Here is a 19,751-nt window from a genome sequence, read left to right as displayed (position 1 = left end):
AATCGCTCTCAAATTCACGGGTGAGCCCTGGCGTACCAATCGAGCTGCCCTCGAAGCAATGCGCTCGGTGTCCCACAGGGAAAAGTCAAAAAGGCCCTAATGCATTTACGGCAAGGCCCCATTAGTCACCGCTAGCTTCCCGGAATGGCCTTCGACGGTGAGTGGGAGTCGGCCGCGACTTTCTTCCCTCTGCGACCCTTCTCTAGGGCGTTGTTCCCTGAGTGCGCGTCCCGGGGCGACAATGGGACCACCAATGAAGCTCTTGGATTCGCTTTGGTTCGCCTCCTCCTGAATCGAGAGGTAGGGCGGTGTCCGAGGGAGGTCAGGGAAGGAGGCATGTGCCGGGCGAATGGAGATAGTCGAAGGGTGAAGGGGCACCGGAGAAGGAAGACAGGAGCGGGGCGCGGGGCACCAACCCCCTCTTCCTTCGGAGCCGGTGGCACCCCCTTCGGACCTAGAGGGCTAGAGGATCCAGCTGGACTCAGGTCTTCTCTGGTAATCAACGCTTTTCCCCAAAAATTTGCGAAAAAATCGAGTTGCCTAATCTGGATTGTGTGATTCGAGACACTCAAAGGTCGCTAATGGAAGTTTCCATAGGATTCGAACCCTTGTCTTAATCAGAGGGTGGGTTCAGGGTCGATTATACATGGAATAGGGGCTTTGGATATCTGACCTCATCGTTTCGAGGGATTGGGAGGAATAAGAATCGAAACGAGGGCTTTTAAAAATCACATGTATCACTTATATACTTTACCCACCGCATCTTCAACTGCTTCCCATTACGAACGCGGTTATGATTTCGGAAACGTTTTCTCACGTAAATGGTGTTCTTCAGTTTTATTTTGTCGATCTAAAATTACCGGAAGATGACTATAATTAATTAATCGTTCTAGGCGTAACTTACGAAATGGTTCCATGATGAATAAAGCCGAAATAAAACTTTGCAATGCCACGTTGAATTTCTTCGAGGAATTATAAATTTTTATTTTGGCGTTATTCTTCAGTAGTCGACTCTTTCATTTATTTCGTTTATTGCTTTGCTAATATTAGTTACCAACTCTAAAGATTCGGACGAAGTCAAAGTTCCTTTGGTAAGAGGGTCACCCGTTACAGAATAATGCCTCCAGTGTTAATGCTTGTTGAGGAAAGCGATTCCAAAGGAGAAGATATGTGACAACGCTTTGAATAAATGTCGTAGCGTGACCGCAGGGCACATTTGACAACTAAACAATAAATTTCCAATAAAAACAATAAAGCTTAGAGGATAAAGTACCTCAAAGCACAAAACAAGGACGGTGATCCAAGCTCAGAATCATCACCGCGAGGAGATACACGATAGCCTTGAGGCGTCAGTGGCGTTAAAAAATGTTCATTTTTATGTGACTTTCGTATTAAGGGTCGGGGCTGTCACATGCGTTATTAGGAGAGGGATTTTATGCACAGCATTACCAAATCCGTCTCGACTATAGAAATCATTTCAAAAATATGATCTTGACGCAAATTATACGTGTATAGAATATTCGCCGCCCGTATAAGGACAAATATAGGGAACGTGTGTTGGTGTCCGTGTACCTGCGGTTTGAAAACCACTTTCACAGATGCGTCCTTCAATTTAACTACAGTGGCTCTCAGAATACGCAATTGATTTGGATTTTTAGCCGTGATTCTTAATCTGCACAAGTCGTGACTTTCATCTTTTATGTTCCTGCGTCCATGGAATGATGCATTGCATCGTCATTCAGGACAAAAGTATGCATAAAAAAATACGTAGAAATTCGCTTAATGAGTATAAATTAATTTGTATTAATTTGAACAGTTTGGCGAACCAATAGCTCATGGGTTGAGCAATTACATTAAAATTCTTTCGCAATGAAATATTAATCCCCGTATCAACCATATCTTTGCTAGGAGAGGGCCATGCTCACCGCATACTATACCCTATAAAGCGTACGAAATTCACAAACAAAGGGTTCCCCTCCCTAAAAGGTCTTAAGCGTCCCAATAAGATCACGAGCCTGGATAAATACCACAGCTTGGGTTTAGTTGGGAGGGTCAAGTTCATTCATTGGGTGTAAACCCATGCAACTCAAATCGAAAGTTCTACCCAATGAGCTACCGTGTATGCATATTGAAATACGTGATATATTTCGTAGATAATTAACGCGTAAAACAATGCGGAATGGAATCTCATTGCACCAATGCGTGCGAACCTCATCACTTGAAAAGTATTCCTCAAAAGACTTCCCCGTTCTGAGGTAAAGCGATCTTCTGCGACATTCCGCACATCTTAATGATTCCGATTGCGGTTTTGTTGCCTAAGATTCAGTCAGCACCACTAACGGTTATCAATGCGAGAATTAGAGTGAATTCGGTCCTGTCCCAAGTCGATCTCTCCATTCCTTAAATAGCTCCTTGCACTGGTATTTTCCCTTACGAGAGTCATTATCAAGGGTGGAAATATGAGGCATGTTTTTAATCTTGATAATTACTCTTTGTAGTTTAAACCGCGCTCGGGGTCATTAAGATGCGAGGAATGTTTAATTTTTTTTTAAATTTCACAATGAAATGATTCCGTAATTAGATCTGAAGTCTTGCCAAGAAATTGACTTGCCTTGTCAAGAACTTGCCTCCAACTTGCCCACTCAAACGGATGATATTTCACACACAGCTATCTTCCAACCACTGCTTTGAATTCGATTATTTGAGGCTCAACTACGTGAAAATTCTCGACAAATAAACTTAATATATTTTCACCCAATGTTTTACATTTGTTCACACATTGCGTTTGTGAAAAATACCAAGTTTTAATATTCACTAAAATCAATGCTTTCTATTTTCGAAAGATAAAGAAACCCATTGGTTAAACTAGCCAATTAAGGCTGGGCGCTAGAGAGTGTAATCATTTGTAAAAATTTCCTCATTTATGACCAAAGACAAACATTTCATAGCAAATAGTGGGAGATATTTCCAAAATGTGAATAAATTTAACTTATGCTTACGAGTACTGTTCGTATGTACTGTTTGACCTCACTATGGCAGACTAACTTCCCTGACTTATCAAATCCAAATTTTCATGAATCAGGACTAGCATTTACCAAAATACCGAGAGGAAACATGAATATACCATGTTTTCGTCTCGTACGTCAGATTTCATAATATACTGATTATAATCTGATGTATTCAGCGTGAATTGCATCTTTTTCTTCAGAAACTCTTCCCTATTGCCGGTCGGACAGCGTAGCACCGCAGACGAATCGCGGGAAATTCCACGTCGCATGAGTCGTCGTCGACGGTCGCTTTCGTTTGGATACGCTGGCATTTAACCATGAAGGCTGATAAAAGTGCAACCTGGAGCCATTAACTCAAGGTCCGCGCACGCATTATATTTTTCGGTCCACGGAGGAAAAGAAGTGTTACAGAGACGGGCGGGAGCTCCTGAATCAAGCGCCTGCAGGATTGAGTGCTTGGAATCTCTCTCCCCATCTCCCGGTGACCAAGCAGGAAGCATTCCAAGCAATGAAAGTTTTATTCTACGCAATCGCGACGCCAAAGATCAATTCAATGCCTTCCCATCATTCCCCGCGAGGGACTTGAATGAATGAATGAACTGTGGGACTAGGGTCGGACCCCACAGGTGTCTGTAATTACACCAAAACAAATGGAGAACCTTGTGTCCTCCAACGTACTTGAACGCAAGCCAGGAATTTCATTTGGAAATACTCCTGTAGCCCTCTTCTCTTCGGTTAAGTTAACTCACGGGGAGTAATATCTGCAGAAAGATTGAGTTTGGATGAATTGGGAATGTGGTCAAGGAGTATGGTGAGGGGTGTTAGGTCACCACACGTAAGAGAGAATAAAACCACACGCAAAAGTAACAAACTCATGTAAATCTAGACCCAAAGAGGCATGTAAATTAATGTGAATACCTTTTTAACTTACACGCATGCAAACACATATACTATGAACTGACATACCCATGCACCTTCGAATAAACCTAATACCTACACAATCTTCAATCCTGTCCTCACTTGTAAATCGAATTTCTTTGATGTTTCTCTGGTGACTTAGGTTTCTTACTATGATGATTCCTAATTGTCCGGAGAAATAACGAATATTTGTATCTATTTGCCCTGGGATCTATCTCCCATATCTTATCTGTGTGGTCTAAATAGTGTGGGGCCATAGTAATTCATTTAGTTTTATTGTTAAACTTTATTATTCTGAACCTTTCTAAAAGTCAAAGTCTCGCTTGTTCTCTTCGTCTCTCAGGTGTACCGCAGCCTAAATCCCCTAAAAGGCCTGTCACACTCGTCTTCTTATTGTAAAATACAGCAGAAAGCGCATGAATTTCAATGAAGAAATCCATGTAGCTATCCTCATAGGGAGATGTGAAACAGCTTTTACTTCAATTACACTAACTCGGTCTATCTTATCCCTGTACCTAGAAAATACATCTACATAACACCCCGCAAGCCGCCACAAGGGTGCGAGGCGGAGGGAGTTAGGTCTCCACCCATAAAACAGAATTAGGCCACAAGCCAAACTAACAAAGTCTTGCACATTTACACCCGCAGAGCCGTGCATATATACATTTATGCAAAAATCATTTTAATTTACGAAAATATTCCCACAAAACTCTCTGCTTACTCCTATCACCCAAAAAGTGCAAATTACTTATATTTTTACCATTCGTTGGTATTATCACCTATATTTAAATTTACACAATACCCTGCGAGCTACCCGGAAGGTGTGTGGCAGAGAGTGTATCCAAACCAGGAATGCACACGGCACACGAGCAGACAAAGTCATGCACCATGCAGAGAGCCTCACTACAGAAAAATAAAATTTAACACGCAAAGAAATAGTGAACACCTATCAGAAACAAAAACATAGCACATTTTACCAGCACCATTTCTAGATAAGTCCTGCGACAAGAGTGATGAGTTTCTTGTAAAATATAGCCTCTAATACTTTAAATATATATATACGCAAACATGCGTATGAGTTATCATTCACACGCACAGAGGCAATCATACATATTAGTATACAAGAATACGTATGCACACACATACATAGCTACGTATGTTTATATAGGTAATGATTAGTCTATTTAATTCCTTCTTGTAGCTACAACTAATGTACTTACAGAATGGTATAAAGAAGAACCACATTTGTGATGCCAGTTTGGGCTGGCCATAAGGCTTGGTAGAGCAGGCTACATATATCGTAAAGATTTTGGGTAAAATATTTACCTAAAAGTTATTAGGATTTTTTACCTAATTTGAATTATTGAAACCACAACTGCTCCCTATTTTTCCATTCCGGAAAATATGAAAGGATTTCATTTATTTTAAGAATTAAATTCATGGTCCACTTATTCTAACTTGGAAAAAGATGGCAGTAGAAACCATTGTTATTCCGTCGGCTAAGTAGAAATTTTCGATAATATAAGTAAAAAAATACCTAATACATGCCCAGAAAAACTAGAAATATACAAACACTGAGGTAATAAATACTCCTTATAGAGTTTCAACCATCTTTAATCAAAGGTGTGGCACCAATCGAGTGGCAGAGCCATTGATAAAATAATGAATAGACACAAATGCGAACTAATGAATGGTTATTTTACTCACCATTAAGATCAGAATGGAGACAAATGAGGAAACTGAGCGGAACGGTGGTAAATGAGGAATTAAATGGCCTCGTTATATCCTCCTAAACTTAACGATTGTTTTCCTACGAAGTCATCGTGATGCGATAAAGAAGTTATTAATTACTCCTAAGTCATTCAATCTCAGACAGTTTCTCGGCAGTGCTACTTAAATTCATGGCGGTAACCTTCGAACACTTCCTGCACACCTGAAAAGTATTTAACCGGCGAATGAGCTGGACGCGACTTCAACTATTGCTAAATGGAAGTCTAGGCGCACCGCAATGAGTCTGAGGAATCAATGCGGTTTATTAATCAACAAAATTTTAGATGGCTCATATTTTGCACGTCATGGACCCAAAATCTGACGAGTGATATGTTCGGCTACCAACTGAGATGCAGCATTAGGGAGGAACAAAATGAAAATAGTATGGGCATTCACGTTATTGTACATATGAGTTCTTTGAATGATGCATTTTATTATCCAATTAGCGCGATGGCTTAACTTAAGAACAGGTTCGGATGCTGATTTTGGAGGTTCAAGGAGCTTCTGGACCTCCGTTAATAAAAACCAAGCAGTTTGATTTTCTCGATACCTGATCCTTCCGGAAAACAGAAGATTCAGGGATGGGAATGGCCCATATGCCCTTCGGTCAAGTGGTTTTCATATGCTATAGGACAAGGTGAGAAGTGACCTCACTCATCTTAGGTTTGATCCTTACTGCAGCGTTTTCCAGGAAAGGGACTAGAAATTATCATGCCTTCCGTAAAGTGAAGGGTTTCTTTTTTATAAGGCTAAGGATTGGATGAGTATCTTTATTGACCGTTTGAATATCTCTGCTGCCGAATAATTCAGGTACGTTTTTGCAATAACTGCTGTTTCTAGAAGGGAGACAGCGTCCATCTACTTTAAAGAATAAATCTATCTGAATTATGCACCGGAAAGAAAGTAGGAAGAGAATGCGACACGGGGAAGTATGAAGGGGAAATGCAAAGGTCATGTGAAGAATACTTTTATACGTAAGGTCTATCAAGGAGCACGTCATTAAAAAGTGGAGAATAGTCAAGCAATATTCAGATAATGAAATACTGATTAGCCCTTGTGCTGCGTTGTATGGTGTGAAATTAAAATATGCCCTACGAAACCGAAAAACATATTCTAGTTCGGCATCAAATTCACATGTTCCTTGACATTCTACTTTATTGAGCTCTTATCTCCAAGGAAACTTATCATATTCCGAGGTAGGAGTTGTTCTTGGACGCATTGCTATAAAATGCCTCTGTCCGCATGTGTTCCCTATAAAACAATACTTTATATACATTTTTGTGTACATGCGCGGAATATATATATATATATATATATATATATATATATATATATATATATATATATATATATATAGTGTCCAGGGGGTGGAGCGTTGTATTACTGACCGGAGGGTCCCGGGGTCGATTCCTGTCTCTGGGCACCTGCTGCTCTACCCAATCAATGTAATTTTTCGGGTACCAGATCTTCCTGTGAAACCATAACCAGCACAGGGAAAGGAACTGGCCCCCTTACCCTGATATGTGAATTTCACACGCCGTCGGGCTTAGTACTGAGTAAACTCTACCATCACCTACAAAAACTGACCTTCGGGTTGATTACTATGTATATATATATATATATATACACATTCAAACACGAAATCCCGCCAAACGGCGAATAAATACTCATATATACAGAAACATATATAAGGAAAAGGGATAGGAACACGTATAAAGGACGAACACAATAGAGGTGGGGAAGGCGGAATCGAACGGATCACAAGAGTAAAAATATATCTCCTCAACCGGGACTCGAACACCGGATCTTTCCACTTGCCGGGCGGATGCTCTTAACCACTTGAGCTATCGAGGATATGTAATCTACCCTGAGATCCGTGGGTCTTATATATCGCCAAGCGCCCCGATTCTTTAGCCAAGAGATGGCGTCAGGGGGCTGTTTCACCCACCAAAGGAGAAATAGACAATACACAAGAGGAAAGGCCAGTGGTTAGAATTCATACAACATCATACAGGAAAAGAACAGTGCGTTTCGTGGCACGCATAGCCAGAAGAAAGAGATGAGCCACATTGGCCAAATACACATTCAAACACGAAATCCCGCCAAACGGCGAATAAATACTCATATATACAGAAACATATATAAGGAAAAGGGATAGGAACACGTATAAAGGACGAACACAATAGAGGTGGGGAAGGCGGAATCGAACGGATCACAAGAGTAAAAATATCTCCTCAACCGGGACTCGAACACCGGATCTTTCCACTTGCCGGGCGGATGCTCTTAACCACTTGAGCTATCGAGGATATGTAATCTACCCTGAGATCCGTGGGTCTTATATATCGCCAAGCGCCCCGATTCTTTAGCCAAGAGATGGCGTCAGGGGGCTGTTTCACCCACCAAAGGAGAAATAGACAATACACAAGAGGAAAGGCCAGTGGTTAGAATTCATACAACATCATACAGGAAAAGAACAGTGCGTTTCGTGGCACGCATAGCCAGAAGAAAGAGATGAGCCACATTGGCCAAATACACATTCAAACACGAAATCCCGCCAAACGGCGAATAAATACTCATATATACAGAAACATATATAAGGAAAAGGGATAGGAACACGTATAAAGGACGAACACAATAGAGGTGGGGAAGGCGGAATCGAACGGATCACAAGAGTAAAAATATCTCCTCAACCGGGACTCGAACACCGGATCTTTCCACTTGCCGGGCGGATGCTCTTAACCACTTGAGCTATCGAGGATATGTAATCTACCCTGAGATCCGTGGGTCTTATATATCGCCAAGCGCCCCGATTCTCTAGCCAAGAGATGGCGTCAGGGGGCTGTTTCACCCACCAAAGGAGAAATAGACAATACACAAGAGGAAAGGCCAGTGGTTAGAATTCATACAACATCATACAGGAAAAGAACAGTGCGTTTCGTGGCACGCATAGCCAGAAGAAAGAGATGAGCCACATTGGCCAAATACACATTCAAACACGAAATCCCGCCAAACGGCGAATAAATACTCATATATACAGAAACATATATAAGGAAAAGGGATAGGAACACGTATAAAGGACGAACACAATAGAGGTGGGGAAGGCGGAATCGAACGGATCACAAGAGTAAAAATATCTCCTCAACCGGGACTCGAACACCGGATCTTTCCACTTGCCGGGCGGATGCTCTTAACCACTTGAGCTATCGAGGATATGTAATCTACCCTGAGATCCGTGGGTCTTATATATCGCCAAGCGCCCCGATTCTTTAGCCAAGTATTCCTTATATATGTTTCTGTATATATGAGTATTTATTCGCCGTTTGGCGGGATTTCGTGTTTGAATGTGTATTTGGCCAATGTGGCTCATCTCTTTCTTCTGGCTATGCGTGCCACGAAACGCACTGTTCTTTTCCTGTATGATGTTGTATGAATTCTAACCACTGGCCTTTCCTCTTGTGTATTGTCTATTTCTCCTTTGGTGGGTGAAACAGCCCCCTGACGCCATCTCTTGGCTAAAGAATCGGGGCGCTTGGCGATATATAAGACCCACGGATCTCAGGGTAGATTACATATCCTCGATAGCTCAAGTGGTTAAGAGCATCCGCCCGGCAAGTGGAAAGATCCGGTGTTCGAGTCCCGGTTGAGGAGATATTTTTACTCTTGTGATCCGTTCGATTCCGCCTTCCCCACCTCTATTGTGTTCGTCCTTTATACGTGTTCCTATCCCTTTTCCTTATATATGTTTCTGTATATATGAGAATATATATATATATATATATATATATATATATATATATATATATATATATATATATATATATATATATATTTATATATATATATATATATATATATATATATATATATATATATATATATATATATATATATACAGGGTCGCACCCAAAAGTGGTAGGACTGATTTTTTTACAAGAATTTTATTGACGATATACTTACATCGACTTAATAATCTTCAAAGTATGCTCTTTGAGCTGCTACACACTTAGTATAATGTTGCTCCCATTCCCGGTACGCCCGCTGGAAATTTTCTTTGGGGATGCCGTTGATGACCCTCGTCGAAGCCTCTTGAACGGCCTTTATCGAGTCAAAACGTCGTCCCTTGAGCTGTATTTTCATCAGGGGGAAGAAGAAGAAGTCCGGTGGTGCCAGATCGGGAGATTAGGACGGGTGCGGCAACGTGGCAACGCCGTATTTGGCCAGGAGCTGTATGACGACGAGCGCGCCATGGCAGAATTTTCGGCACCATCTTGGCGCACACCTTGCGCATGGCCAAATCCTGTGAAATAATGCGTTGGACGTTGGATGTAGTCAGACCCAACTGGTCTGCAATTTCTTCACTGGTTAAGCGTCGGTCTGTATTCAGCAGTGTCCTCACTCTGTCCACATTCGTGTCGGTTCTTGCCGTCGACGGCCGTCCGGAGCGATGGTCGTCTTCAACGAGCTCCCTACCCTCTTTAAAAAACTTGTGCCACTAAAATACTGTAAAACGGCTTAAGGCAGTGTCCCTATAAGCCTGCTTGATCATATCGAGGGTCTCAGTTGCCGTCTTCCCGAGTTTCGCACAAAACTTCACGGAATAACGTTGCTCTAAATTCAGATTCATTTTGTTTTTCGACGCGGACAAAAAACTTGCTTCACTAAAAACGGTGTCCTTACTCAACGACAGCTCGCAGGTGACTGAGGTTGGTGTCGGTCTGTTGCTAAGATCTCCCTCCACCTTACCCTGCCAGGCAAACCCCCCTACATCGCTTCGTTTGCGCCAGAGAAAATCAGTCCTACCACTTTTGGGTGCGACCCTGTATATATATATATATATATATATATATATATATATATATATATATATATATATATATATACTATATATCCCTCCCATGGACAACAACCTTGACGTTTTGGAAGGCTTTGTGCGTTCCGATGACCCCTAGAGCTGTGCTGGCGGGAGCAATGATAATTATTGATCTGCCCTGAGGAAGATGCACGAGTCGAGTACCGAAACGTCGGCCAACATGGCACCCCTGACCCGGCGGAAGACCCGAGAAAACTTCATCAAGCAATGGGAATTGCTCCTGGAAGGGTCACCCATGTCAGATAGGTGGAAGGCTAGGTGCGGAACAAAATGTAGTCAACGCAGCGTCTGTTTTCCAGTGAAGCGATGGCAAAGGCGTCTGACCCCAGCGGGAAGGCCATTGGGTGATGGAGTCACGTTAATCCCGCAACACTATTGAGAAAGGCAACGGGAAAGCACCTCAACTCTTATTCCCAAGAATTTTATGATGGAGAGTATAGAGAATATGAGTCCTGGTAATCGGCCCAATCGGCCGTGTGTCGTGCCCGACAGCGGGATAGGCAAGGCTTCCGCGGTCGCCATCTCACGAAACTCTTTCAAGGGAAAACCGACAGTAGCAGGACAGAAGATGCAGAAGGAGAATTAGTTAGAATAGGAACTTGGAATGTTAGGACAATGAAAGGACAATGTAAAGGGCAGGAAAATTGGAGAATATAAAGCGAGATATGGCGAGACAAAGTATAAATATTTTAGGCCTATGCGAGATGAGATGGAAGGATAACGGGGATTACTGGAATGATAATTATAGAGTAACACAGCGGAGGGGACGAGAGCCAAGGAATGGTTATCATAATATTGAATAAAAAGGTAGGAAAAAAGCGTAGTCAATGTGGAGCAAGCAAGGAATAGAATTTCACTAGTAGAGATAAAAGCAGAACCGGAGAACTTAGTCATTGTTTGTCTTAGTCAATCAGGTATACATGCCAACAAGCAATCATAAGGGAAGGAAGTAGATAGGGCATACGATCATTGAAGAGTCGCGTGTGTTCCTGTAGGAAAACCTTTGATAGTAATGGGGGATTGGAATGCGACGGCAGGCAACGGAAGAGATGGTGATGATGTCGGGGACTATGGTTTATGCATAATTACCGGCAACCATTAAAATTCTAAAAATTTGCAAGAAAATGAAGATAATTCTTTATTGCTAACTTTTGTAAATCATCGGCGGCCTGAAATTTACTGAGTAATTGATATCACATTCATTGACATTGAGGATACATAAGAGGAGGTACTCGTATTTTTATGTGTAGTGTTTTCAAAAACACTTACACCAAGGTAATCAGAACGGTAAAGTTTTTCTTCAAGACGGGGTACCATAACTCCAAATAAACCATTCATCATCGAGAACTAATTACACGGAATACTATATTCGGTTCAATGCGGAAATTCTTCAACAGTCCCAACTCGACACGATGATAGCCTTTGCAGCATCGGCGCACACCTAACACCGAAAGGAAACTTCTATAGTCCACCCGCTCCATTATCCAACCCCCTCCCCCATCTGGATTTACACATATCGAGATACCAATGTCAAGTCAGAGATGTCATTGGCCGTAGGATGGCTCGCGGCTCGCAGGCACTCACCCACTCCCCGCTAGATTGCTCTCCGATTCACACTCCGTCAAGTGCCGGCGAAATAGCCTCCGGCCCCTTCCCATCCCCCTCCCATCTCCCTTCGCCACGGACGACCCCTGTATTCCTTCCAACCTGCAAATGGCTTTATAGCTTCGGGAGCCTACGACCAACAACACCTACCCCCGCCTCCTCCCGCCTTCGCTCCCACCCCCTTCGCCCGGATAGATCTCGTTACCCGGGCAACTAACAACAAACTCCCTCCTCCGCACACCCCGATCCCATTACCTCGCCCGCTGCCATCTCACGGCAGTTCCTGGAAGCGAGAGATTCGAAGCGCTGAGCACGCAACGCTCTCATGGGGAATGTTAAGTGAAGCTGATTGGTTTGCCATTGGCTTTCTCTCTTTCCTCCCCCTCCTCCCTATCTTTTATTTCTCTCTCTCCCTTATTTTACCTCTGTATCCCTCGCCTTCTCTCCACCTGCCTGCTACCCTCCACTCCCCCTGGTGGTTGACATGCTAAATAATACTCCCATGCGCCCTATATTGAAACGGTGAATGTATCGCCTGAAGGCTACTCTGATTTAGAATAGGGAGTACTATCATTTAGGGAATTAGATTATAGACAGTGGCTGTTTGCTTGAAGTGCTCAGGTACCTATCGTTAGTTCTTCTTACACAGCAGGAGAAACTAAAGCAAAGTAAATGAATTTAAAAACATTTAAAAAGGATTTCAAAACACATTCATATTGGTAAAAATATCAATGACACATTATTACAACTCAAAATGATAAGAACCATTACATAATTTCGGCAGTTAGGGTCACTTTGATTTCATTTTCACGTTCCGGCAGACGAAAATTTTCACAGAAATGGCTGAGGGAAACTCTCAGATTGGTAATGAATTTTTAAATTTATTGGCAATGAATAATACCATGCACCAGAGTTAACTCCTCAGAAATAAATGTATCCCATTCTTATATGTTATGTCTTTTCTATGCTTAGAGGTAAACTTTTTATGGTTTCCTTTATACGTATTTCCTACAACTTTTAAGTTGCTTCCTAGAATCATGTAACTACACCAATTATATTGCTTCACTACCTACCAAATATAAGGGGATAAAAGTGCGTTTCACACTGATACCGCATATATTTGCACCTGCCCACGCCAATTGATGTACTCAATAAATGTAAAAATGCTCTATTCATGCGGAATTACTATAATGCTAGTGCCGCCTTATTTATCATTTACTTGTGACCACACATATACATAGAAAGTACATCTACTGCCTGCTGTTACTGCAGGCGACTGAATAAAGAGCTGTGGATTTTCTCACTGTTTAAAGTCCAAAACGTTTTCATTTGGGATGTTGTGCTCTCGGGGCAATCCGTGACCTTCATCACCCTGAGGCGAGGCTGAGACTCGACTGTTTCACATCGATTGCGTTGCTAGCAATGACTACTTACACTTGCCAAGCTGCTTCTTACTCTCCGCGTGAACAACAATAGAAAGTCGCGGCACGCGATTTCCAGGCGCAGATTTCAAATTGCAATTCGCCTCCGAGTGACCACTTCTGTTTACTTCCTTCCGTTGACTTGTATACCGCCATTTTGACATAATTTCCAAAGCTCGCGCACAAAAATTTTAATTAATAATTATTCAAAATGAAGTTTGACAGTCACTTCCCACCGCGCTCACATCCAACTTTTATGCCAAATTGAACTATCGAAGTTTTTAGCTCACCGTAACTTTCTCTATTTATATTAGAAAAAAGTTGAGTGGCGTAGTAATGCTTACATAAACATAAATGAAAGCGGGAACTATAAAATTTCTTTGAAAAAAATGGTTATTTTTCCAGGTAATCATTGCCTAACTAGGCAAAGAAGGCTCAAAGCAGAACTAATTTCGTGTTCCAGAAATTCCTTTTCCTTCCATTTGTATTTCCCAAAGGTATACGTATGTCAAAAGGCGGACGTTTTATTACAGGCAACCCCTTTCATATATCTGCGCTTCGTTTGGCAGTTCCGTGCGTACTCATGGTAGGCGCACGAGGGGCATGTGGCGCAAATTGCCACGCGCGAGTTTCTCAAAACAAGGGAGGATTTCGCCAATTAATTTTGCGTCGGATGCGAAGAATAGATGGCATCTGGATCTGAAAAATAAACTTCAGATATTTTCCCGTTCATCTTTGCGAGCTTGTATGTACTTGCATTCCTTTTCAAATATTTACGGGTACATCAGTCCTTTCGAAAATTCCAGTAGCTAAAACGGAGACCTTCATTTAATAACCATCTCCTTATTGAGATTAATATGACATTCACTTCCTCCCCTAGTATTCTCTTTTAATTCTTACTAACGCCTTTATTTTTTCATCTATGTGGAAGTACGTGATCGTTTCAATCAACCATAGTTTTCAAGTCAGCAATGTGATCGGGCACATGGTTTCTCTCCATCCGTCTATTTGATCTGGTATGGAGAAATAATGTGATGCGCTCTTTTCTTTTTCACCTCTATGTACACACTGAATGATCTGCAGCAGCCTTCCAGTCGCCTCTATTTCTCCCCGCTCTTCCTTTCAATTCTCCGTCATCTCTAGTTAGGATCATCCATTTTTGTTTCCATCTTCTGTTGGATCGAAGGTACGGTCTTTGTCGACATCTCTTTCCCTCTGTTATTCCATCCAAAATTGTCTTAACAAAGCTAGTTGTGTAGAATATGTGCTCGTCTCAATATAATATTGCGAGTATACAATGAAAGATTAACTGTTTTCTATGAGAAGTGAGGAAAACATTTATTGAGTCGTCGGTTGAATAGCTTTTCGTTTTAACAAATGCACGTTCAGTCCCATTTCTCCATTAATTATTTATTTAATCGTTTCACTTCCTTTTTGCTCGTATCCTTATTCATTCCAAACGCACTTATGATAAAATTTTGATTTATAGTTTGCTTCATTCCTTCCGTTTTTCGATTTTTATTACGATTAACAAAACATTCACATGTATGCAGAATAGCTTCAGATTCTCGATTCACTATTCCGATTGACCACCTATTTATTCCGTTGGTCACATTTTGGAAATTTCCTCGACCTGCATATTAAAAAAATTCTAACTTTTCATTCAAAGGCATTCAAACTCTTCCCAAGGTTTCCACACATCATTACCTCAATGAAGCGTGCTTTCCTTTCCTCATCACATTTTACCACGAAAAAGGAGTATTAATTGCGTTGAGACGGTTATGACCAGTTTTATATAGTAAAAAAACTGAAATAAAACCACAAGGATGTCACAGAAACTCCAAGTTATATCTGCATATGAGATGGCCTAATAATATAGGAGATTATATTTGAAACAATTGTTTTTATGCTCATTTTTCCTTCAAGGCACACTTGAACTACTGATAAAAGCAACATTAATTTTGAAAACAAGTGCGAAGGCATTCTGAAGTGAAATATTAAAAATGGTATGTGCAAGCATTAATAAACTTCCTTCAACTTTCTGTTGAAAATATTTTATGAAGAAATTTATATTGTAAAATCATAAGGTTTCTTGGAAAGCTTTCATTGGTTGAGCCGTCACGTCTGATAATCACGTCATTACTTAGATTTCCTCCTATAAACGAAATGCAAGCAATATATTGACGAGACATTATTACTAAAGAGGACGTATCAAGCATTAGCGCAGTTACCATGAAGAATAGAGGAAATGACGAGGCATGCTTCATCCAGTTATGACTTTTTTAACCGTTGGATGTCGAAACAAATCCTCAAAGTAAATCATAGACCTTCTTTATTAACTCGACCAAGGTTTTAGAAAGAAGGAATTCTGAAAACCCTTAACCAACGGACACTCGCGCCGGATGTAGTGAGGTGGGTAAACCACTTCATATTGTCCCGCATACTGAAATTGAATGTCAACTTCAGTAACATGCACGTTTGCATAACCGTTTGGATAAATATTTAGATATTGGAAAGTGATAACAGATCAATATTTCGATTACTAGTCAATTATTCCTATTAAAAAAGAATAAGTCGACAATTATGCCAGAAAAATTGAATCTGTGCCCGACTCAAAATATTTTCTTCGGTGTTCTATGACTCAATATAGGAAACCTTCAATGAAAAAACTCCAAGAGTACTGACAATTGGTCTGTTATTATTACATATTTTGAATCGAATACGAGGTCTGTCTACAAGGTATCGTACCATTCAAAATTTTGAGAAAAATAGCTGAGCCAGAACAAAGAGGTCTCAGCCCCTTTCGCAGTTCTCCCCTTGGGACCCCACACACTTATCTCAGCGTCTCTTCTACTTTTCAAAACAATTGGCAAAGTCCTTTTTCGGTATGGTTATCAGCTGCCTCGTCGCATTATCCTATATCTCGTCAAACTACTCTTGGAAAGTCAGGGCTTTCGTTTCAGGATCATAGTCATAGATCCATGACTCATCACCAGTTATGACCTCTTTTAAAAAATCGCTTACGGCTTGGATAAAGTCCCCTCCAATTGCAATACGAAATTCTTGACGCTGGCGAAATGAAAACGAATGCGACGAGGCAGCTGATGTACATTCCAAAAAATGGCTTCGCCGATTGTTTTGAAAAGTAGAAGAGACGCTGGGATAAGTGTGTGAGGAGGAGTACTGCGAAGGGGACTAAGACCTCATTGTTGTCGGTAGGCTATGTTTCTCAAAATGTTGCATGGCTAGACACCTTCTGGACAGACCTCGTATATTTATTTATTTTATTTATTCAGTATTAGTTCGAAAACAGAACATTTTGGCCTTTACATCGAACTATTAACAACGATAACAATGGACACATTTACAAAAACCCAAGCCCTAGGTGGAGGACTCACCCAGGCGGGAATCGAACCCGCGACCCTAGGAATGGCAGACTAGGACGTTACCCCGCCGCCACCGGGGTCGGCAATATATTTTTTCTTTCGAAATTACCTGGCTTCCTTCGTAGGTCATAATACCTATCCCATAATGCCTACTGGAGGTAGTGCTTATTGTCGCTAATGTGAAGGAATACCCTTCTCGCAGGGGTTCGCTACCAGGGGCACGAGACAATGCCCTTCGTCCTATCCGCACTCCCGGCAGAGGCTCACGATTCCGACCGTCTCTTCCCTTTCGGCCGTGGCAAGTGAGGCGCTCGGCACTCCCGCTCGATCCCCCTCCTTCCATCATCACTTCCCGCCTGGAGGGGCCCGGAGCCCGTGACGTCCGACTGGAGTGGGGGGCGGACGGAAGAGGCGGCGGCGGGGTCGTGTGTGTGTGGGGAAAGGCATCATCATCAGTGCGTCGAAGCTTGAGCGCCGTGGGCAAGAGGTAATTCCGGGAGCAAGCCGTCACGATAATCCTGTTCCAACTCCGCGCTACCGGAACTTGGGAAAAATTGAGGAGAGCTCGATCGGGCGCGAATAAATAATTGAAGTTTAATTGTTCTCGCATGATTCTCTATGGAAAGGGGGAGGGGAAGGCGGTCCGGGGTGTTTAGGGGCGGGGGACGAGGAGAAATGACCCGGTGGCATCCGGGTTCGATAGCTCAAGGGGAATTTCGCCCAGTGTTTTTGGGGGTTCGCCGTTGCTGTGTGAGACGATACGCGGAAAATTCTCAACTCTGGAAACTGGTTTAATTTCAGCGGAATTTAGAATTAATCTTTCCTGTGTAGAAATACCGACAGTGATATGTTTTGCCAACGTTTTAACGGACCAGATAACGAACATTCATCGTAATTTTTCCGTATAATAGATGCCTGCATCAAACAGATGAGGTAAAGAAGGAATCATTTCTTTGGAAATAAGTTTTTTTTCAATGCTATGCACACGTTAGAGAGAATTCTGACGGAAGACAAGCCGAAAGAAAAGAGATGTACGGAGGATAGGAAGGAGTACTTAAAATTTCGAATGCATAACCGTATAGGGAAAATGAACATTTAATATGGGAAACTAACGATATGAGAATGAAGTACACGCGTGGAAAAAAGACCTAGAAAAAGGGCGACAACGCAATTTGATATCGGGCCAAATGAAACTTGCAAACACAGAGAGAAAGATTTTCAAAGGATTTGAAGTCCTGAGGATAATTAATGGTCATTTATTGAATAGGCTAGGAAGGAGAGACATGACGACCTCCAAACACCGCCAATTTGCCAGCAGTGATCCAGAACTTCGAAGAACTGCCGCTAAAGAGTGTTATGCAGAATTACGATCGGTTAATTCGTCTATGCATGGTGGCATGGTCACGGAAAGTGAGGAGAGGAATGTTTCGTTGCGTCACGTTTCAGCGTTTCTGCACTTTTATACCAGCTGGTTTTCGCGAGATATTAATAAGAGAATATCTAATCACACTGGAAATAAATGACAACATTATTTTCGGTAGCCTACGCGAGGACAAGTACAATACACCCATGTAGTATTTATTCTACACTAGATTTATATAACGCCGTGCAGTCAAGATATAGAGAAATGAAACTGAGAACTTGGGAACTTCTTAGAACCGAAATGAATCTTAGAAAGCGTACTATTTTGATCTATGTAATTGCATAGCACGTATATTTTAAGTGTGAAAAAATCAACAATTTTATAAGTATTTCTTTGGTATCATGAATGTCAACATTGTCCGACGACGGAAGAATTATGCATTTTTTCACTTTCTATGCAAGTAGGGATTTTCGGTAGGATAGTGTCTTTTTTCAAAGACGTGTGCTTAAATATTTACCCCAAACTGAAGTTTTTTTGATGCAACATTCAAATAACACATATCAAGTAAAATGCGGGGATCTTTCTTTTGTATATGTGTACATATATATATATATATATATATATATATATATATATATATATATATATATATAGGAGAGTGTTTGTTTGTATGTATGTAATTTGTTTACTTTTTTCTGTCATAGAAACAGCATTTTTCCAACTATGCCAGCAGGATACTTTTGCAAGAACACTATTGTATTCAGAATTGCCGAGATATTATACGTGGAATACATCAAGGAAAGTCTTTTGTAGAAGAAAAATGGGCAACTTTGATCCTGAGAATAATATTTATTCATGTGACGCATTGGGCCGAGTCTACACAGTCCATCCTAACAACGCCGAATATTATTTTTTAAGAATGCTTCTACATACCATTAGAGGACCTCGCTCATTTGCAGAATTAAGAACGGTAAACGGAGAAATATGTGAGACATTCAGAGAAGCTTGCTGAAATTTAGGGTTGCTAGAAGATATAAGGAAAAATATAAAGAATCAATGAGTGACGATATACTGGCTAAAGTTCGAAGTGAAAATCCTACATTGGATATTACGTTTAACTCCGACATTTTTAATACAACTTTGATTATTTTTGAGGAAAAGTGTATCACCATGGTTAACAAGACTTTAGTGGAACTCGGTCTGTTTGCACCTGTACAAGATCAACAGGGTGTATTTTATCCAGATTATATACGTGAAACTAGCTACAATGTCTTAGACTTAGAAGCATACATCGCGGATAAAAAGCCACTTCTTAATGAAGATCAGAAATTCGCGTACGAAACAATAATGGATCAAGTAGATAAACAAGAAGGAGGTATCATTTTTCTTGATGCTGCTGGTGGCACGGGA

The 19,751-nt window shown here is 41.3% G+C and overlaps 1 protein-coding gene across 1 annotated transcript in view; it reads right to left on the bottom strand.

Annotated features, from left to right (window-relative positions):
- Positions 1-19,751, bottom strand: part of LOC139698155 (paired box protein Pax-6-like) — a 276,580-nt gene that overhangs the window by 12,800 nt on the left and 244,029 nt on the right. The window lies entirely within an intron of this gene.

The sequence above is a fragment of the Hetaerina americana genome, unplaced genomic scaffold (assembly GCF_022747635.1).
Source record: "Hetaerina americana unplaced genomic scaffold, ioHetAmer1.1.p SCAF_8, whole genome shotgun sequence".
In the NCBI taxonomy this organism is placed as follows: Eukaryota; Metazoa; Arthropoda; class Insecta; order Odonata; family Calopterygidae; genus Hetaerina; species Hetaerina americana.
The sequence above is the reverse complement of the archived record's forward strand: the minus strand, read 5'-3'. Positions and strand labels throughout refer to the sequence as shown.